The sequence below is a fragment of the Volvox carteri genome (genome assembly GCF_000143455.1).
Source record: "Volvox carteri f. nagariensis unplaced genomic scaffold VOLCAscaffold_30, whole genome shotgun sequence".
NCBI lineage: Eukaryota > Viridiplantae > Chlorophyta > Chlorophyceae > Chlamydomonadales > Volvocaceae > Volvox > Volvox carteri.
The window spans coordinates 1509145-1515666 of record NW_003307573.1 but is presented as its reverse complement, the minus strand read 5'-3'; positions in this window follow the sequence as shown (position 1 = coordinate 1515666).

Below are 6522 nucleotides of genomic sequence, written 5' to 3'. Positions count from 1 at the left end.
TGAGGATCCCCGTCCAGCGCGTCCGGGTTCAAATCCGCCTGCCGACCTCTCGGGGTGTTTGAGAGGTGATGAAATGGGAGGTGGCCCCCCATCTTGTGGACGGTGTAGGACGTGATAAAATCAACTCGCGAGCTGACCAGGAACTAAGTTGACGCGCCGTTGATCCGCTAGATTTGGTTGGATGCTGATGGTGAGTTGCCAAACTCAAAGAGTACACTCTGAAGTCGGATGGGGTGAATGGCTTAGGGTGCCCCTCTAGCAGGGGAGAGCAGGGAACTGCCTCGGGAAGGAGGCCACTGGTGAAGCTTAACCACCCTGTAACAACATCAACAACCCCACGCTCGTCCGTCTTAACAAACATCGCCGGATCAGACTTCAAAGGATAAAGACCTAGTTTGGCGAACTCTGCTGATAGTTTTTCATACCAGCAACGGGGTGCCTGCTTCAACCCGTAAATAGACTTCTGCAGCTTGCACGCAAGCGACCGGTCACTGGATGCATACCCAGGCGGTTGCTCCATCCACAACTCCTCCTTCAGCTCACCATTCAGAAACGCAGTAGACACATCGAGCTGATGTACCGTCATGTTCCGGGCTGCGGCAACTGCTAATAAAGCACGCAATGACGAACCACGAGAGGTAGGGGCAAACAACTCCCCATAATCAATCCCCTCACGTTGCTCGAAACCCTTGGCAACTAAACGCGCCTTAAAACGCTCCACGCTGCCGTCATCGCTGTACTTAACCTTATATACCCAACGACATGGCAACAAACGAGTACCAGGAGGTGGCTTCTTCAGCTCCCAAGTACTATTAGCCATCTGGGCGGCGATCTCCTCGTCCATCGCACGCCGCCATTCGTCTGCATGTGGACTTGCAATTGCTTCCTCAAACGAATTAGGCTCAGGAATACCAGCAGAGAAAGCAGCGTTAACGCGACCAGTGACAGTGCGACCAGGTTCGTTTCGCCACCATTCGCCAGGGCGTTTACGCTCTCTAACTGGATACCTAGTTCCCGCCATTTCCACATCAGGCTGATTGATTCCTTGCCCATTCGCACTGCTGGAAGGTCCAGCCCCAGCCGGCGCCCCCTCGCCACCCAAGTGCGGCGATCCCTCGCCGACGGTGCTACCTGGTATCCCTTCGCCAGCCCTAGGCAGCGATCCCTCACCATATTGAAGAATTGGCGACGGTGACGGCTAACGCTGATTGTTATTCCGGAAGGATTGCCGGTGGCGAAGATATTTAGCACGATAAACTGTTACAAGTAATGTAAAGAGTATTGTTAGCGTTCGGCAGGACTTGAGGAGATTCCTGGTAGGAATACCGATCGTTGTGAGATAAACTAATAGGCGCAGTCACCGCCCTAAATACCGGCGCTAGCGGAAAACTCGTACATTTCGCGATCTAACTGCACGTACATTCTGCGATCTCACTGCGCCGTCCAGACGGTGCCCTAATGTCTATCACTTAGCTACCGGATATGCATCGGTAGCCCCATAAGGTTCTGGGGTAAGTCTTCCCCATTAGTCAGGCGCAGACCCGAGGTCAAATCCCCTGGTCGGCAACCACACGAGTTGGGAGAGGACCGTTTCCTCAACACGCCCCCTCGGGCCGTATCCCAACGAGTACCAAGTTCATCTGCACACTTCACACTAGGCCCATAGCATCTCGGCAACGTTTGAACTTCACTTCGCCCAGAGCCTTCGTTAGTACATCCGCAACCATCCACTCCGTAGGGCAGTATTCCAACTGCACCTCACCGCTATTCACCCTCTCACGCACTATGTGATGCTGCACGTCGATGTGCTTCGACCGAGCAGACGTAATCGGGTTGTTTCCCAAGCTAAGCGCCCCCTGGGAGTCTATCTGGATTTTCACCGCGCTCTCAGGCAAGCTCAAATCAACCATCAGCTTGCGAAGCCACAAAGCCTCACGAACAGCCGCCGCTGTAGCTTGGTACTCAGCCTCCACCGACGAAGCCGCCACAGTACGTTGAAGTTGGCTGCTCCAGCTAATCGCAGCCCCATTAAGAGTGAATACGTAACCGGACGTAGAACGCCGCGTAACTGGGTCTCCTGCCCAGTCCGAATCACTGTACCCAGACATAGCAACGTCGCCAACACCCCCAAAACGCAATCCTAGTTCGCGAGTACCCGCCAGGTAACGCAGAACGCCAGTGGCCAAGTTCATGGCAGTCTTCGTGGGTGCGGCCATATGCCGGGACAAAACGCTCAATGCATATGAAATGTCTGGTCTGGGTTGACACTACTGCGATTCGCGGTTTAAGGTCCTGGGTTTGATTCCTGGGGAGACCCCCGAATTAGTCGGGAGCGCGAGATTATGGCTAGCTGCTGAGATGTGGAGATGAGGTCGCAGTTGATGGTCCCGATTCGCACGCTAGATAGGTGGCGATTGCCGAACCCTCCGTCTCTTCGGTTGTTCGGGTGAATGGATGAGGAGGGGTCCTAGATGGCTGGACCCGCCGCCTTGGACTTACAGTTCGTATGGCGAAGTATAGTGTGGTAGTGGTGGACGGTGCTATAAGATGATAAATCGTATAACTGACAATGTGATAAAGCGGCCCAGAAGCCTCCCACTCTGTAACATTACAGATATGAAATGTCAGGCCGCGTGTTCGTCGCCAGATAGTTCAATTCTCCCACCAAAGCCCTATACTCTGTGGGATTGCCCAGCAGCTCCTCTCCGTCCCCCTTAGGAGTGTACCTAAAGCCCGGAGGCAAAGGGGTAGACCTCGGCTTGGCGTCAATCATCCTATGACGCTCCAACAGCTGCGCAATATACCTATGCTGCGACAACACTATCTCACCCGACTTCTCCCTCCTGATTTCCATGCCCCAAAACACCTTCGCTTCTCCAAGGTCGCGCACCTTGAAGACCTTCGCAATTGCGGCTTAATTGCCCGGACCATTTCCGGGTCTTCCGACGCAACAATAGTGTCATCTACGTGCACCAAAGCAATAACAACCCCACGCTCGTCAGTCTTAACGAACATCGCCGGATCAGACTTCGAAGGATAAAGACCCAACTTGGCGAACTCTGCTGATAGTTTTTCATACCAGCAACGGGGTGCCTGCTTCAACCCGTAAATAGACTTCTGCAGCTTGCACGCAAGCGACCGGTCACTGGATGCATACCCAGGCGGTTGCTCCATCCACAACTCCTCCTTCAGCTCACCATTCAGAAACGCAGTAGACACATCCAGCTGATGTACCGTCATGTTCCGGGCTGCGGCAACTGCTAATAAAGCACGCAATGACGAACCACGAGAGGTAGGGGCAAACAACTCCCCATAATCAATCCCCTCACGTTGCTCGAAACCCTTGGCAACTAAACGCGCCTTAAAACGCTCCACGCTGCCGTCATCGCTGTACTTTACCTTATATACCCAACGACACGACAACAAACGAGTACCAGGAGGTGGCGTCTTCAGCTCCTAAGTACTGTTAGCCATCTGGGCGGCGATCTCCTCGTCCATCGCACGCCGCCAGTCGTCTACATGTGGACTAGCAATTGCTTCCTCAAACGAATTAGGCTCAGGAATACCATCAGAGAAAGCAGCGTTAACGCGACCAGTGACAGTGCGACCAGGTTCGTTTCGCCACCATTCGCCAGGGCGTTTACGCTCTCTAACTGGGTACCTAGTTCCCGCCATTTCCACATCAGGCTGATTGATTCCTTGCCCGTTCGCACTGCTGGAAGGTCCAGCCCCAGCCGGCGCCCCCTCGCCACCCAAGTGCGGCGATCCCTCGCCGACGGTGCTACCTGGTGTCCCTTCGCCAGCCCTAGGCAGCGATCCCTCACCAGATAAACTAGTGCGAAACTCCTCCTCGTCGGCATCGGACTCATAATCGGAGTCCCCGGCATTACGCCGCCGGCCGACGTTAGATTCATCAAAACGAACGTTGGAAACTACGGCAATAATGCCGTCCTCGTATAGTACACGATACTGTCCACCGTTCCCGTATCCGACAAGTATTCCACGCCTGCTCACCAGGTCGAACTTGTCGCGCTTGACGTCGGGTACGTGGACGTAGGCAACGCATCCAAAGACTCGCAGGTGATTGACGTTCGGACGAACGTTAAAGAAAGCTTCGTACGGAGTGACGGTTGACCCAGCAGTTGGCGACACATTCCTAAGATAGTTGGCTGTCGCTAACGCCTCCGCCCATAATGATTTAGGCAGTCCAGACTCAACTAGCATAGCCCTAGTCTTGTCCAAAAGAGTGCGATTTAAACGTTCTGCAGCTCCGTTCTGCTCAGGGGTGTAGCCTACCGTAGTTCCGTGTAGAATACCCCTGGAAGCGAAATAGGTCTTCGTGCGAGTATTAACGAACTCCCCGCCACGATCTGTACGCACCTCCTTAACCTGCCTGCCAGTAGCGCGCTCCAGTTCCGCTATCATTACCACCATCTTCTGGTAGACCTCCTCCTTGGTCGCTGTAAACGCAACAGCTGAAAGACCAGTATGGTCGTCAAGCAGGGTTGTCACGTAACGCGAACCACTAGGCGAAGGTTCAGGCATAGGCCCACACACATCCATGTGAATGAGCGCGAGAGTCTGCGCTGCCTTATGCCCAGATAACGGAAAAGGACCACGTGTATGCTTAGCAAAGACACAAGTCTCACACACACACGCGCTGGCTGATTGTATGCTGTGTCGGTCAACATCAAATCCAGCTACCATATTATGACGCAGCAACGTCTCAAGGTTGCTGTATCCCAAGTGGCCATACCTTCGGTGCCACCGAGAGACATCGCCTATCAATCAATCTTGGATATGCCCGCCTACCATCCTGCACTAACGTTGGGACAGGCCCGCCGGACCCAGTCGCGGTGCGCGACTGTCGCTGATAGGCGCCAATCAGTCAGGTGGATTCGCCCACCTATCATTCCGCGATCTAGCGGAGCCATCCTGACGGTGCCCAAACGTACACCACTAACTACCGGTTGTGCATCGGCAGTCCCATAAGTGGCGGGTTAAGTTTCGCCGCTTGTCTCAGACAGACCCGGGGTCAAATCCCCTGTCCGACAATACTCAAGATGGGAGGAGTACCGTTTCCTCAACACGCCCCCTCGGGACGCATCCCAACGAGTACCAGAGTCACCAGCATGCTTCATGCAAGGCCCACCGCACCTCAGCAACGATTGAAACTTCACCACGCTCAGGCCCTTAGTGAGGGCATGCATGACCGCCCACTCCGTAGGGCAGTACATCAACTGAACTTCCCAACTATTTACTCTCACACACCATGTGGTGCTGCACATCAATGAGCATCGACCGGGAAGGCTGATCGGATTGTTCCCTGGAATTGTCACTACCTGGAATTGTCACTACACTCTCAGGCAAAACCCAAATCGACTACCAGCGTGTGAAGCCTCAAAGCTTCATAAACAGCTGCCGCTGTAGCTTGATACTCGGCCTCTACCAACGAAGCCGCCACAGTACGTTGTAGTTGTCTGCACCAGCTAATTGCAGCCCCATAGAGTGAATACGTAGCCAGATGTAGAATGCCACGTTAACCGGGTCTATTGCCCAGTCAGAATCGCTGTACCAGGATACCTCAATATCGCCAACACCTCCAAAACGCAATCCTAGTTCGTGAGTACCCGCCAGGTAACGCAGAACGCCGGTTCCCAAGTTCAGAGCACTCTTCGTAGGTGTGGCCATATGCCGGGAGAAAACACTCAATGCATAAGAATGTCTGCCCGCCTGTTCGTCGCTAGGTAGTCCAACTTTCCCGCCAAAGCCCTATGCGCCATGGGATTACCCAGCAGCTCATCTCTATCCCCCGTAGGTGTGCACCTAAAACCCGGAGGCAAAGGGGTAGACGTTGTTGAGGAAACGGTCCTCTCCCAACTCGTGTGGTTGTCGACCAGGGGATTTGACCCCGGGTCTGCGCCTGACTAATGGGGAAGACTTACCCCAGAACCTTATGGGGCTACCGATGCATATCCGGTAGCTAAGTGATAGACATTAGGGCACCGTCTGGACGGCGCAGTGAGATCGCGGAATGTACGTGCAGTTAGATCGCGGAATGTACGAGTTTTCCGCTAGCGCCGGTATTTAGGGCGGTGACTGCGCCTATTAGTTTATCTCACAACGATCGGTATTCCTACCAGGAATCTCCTCAAGTCCTGCCGAACGCTAACAATACTCTTTACATTACTTGTAACAAGTTTATCGTGCTAAATATCTTCGCCACCGGCAATCCTTCCGGAATAACAATCAGCGTTAGCCGTCACCGTCGCCAATTCTTCAATAGGTTATGAGCCCCGCTTAGCGCCGACAGTTATCGCCCAATTGTTATTTCTATCCCTCATCAACAATGGTTAAGGACAAGCTTGATGAGTCGCTGGATCTCAACAACTACTCTACCTGGCAAATTCGATTTAGCGCGATGTGCATGGAGCTTGGGCTTGAGCAATCCCTGCTCGCCGAGCCGTGCAACGAGGAGCAGATTCGACAGTCACGGAAGGTCATCAATCTGCTCATCAAGAA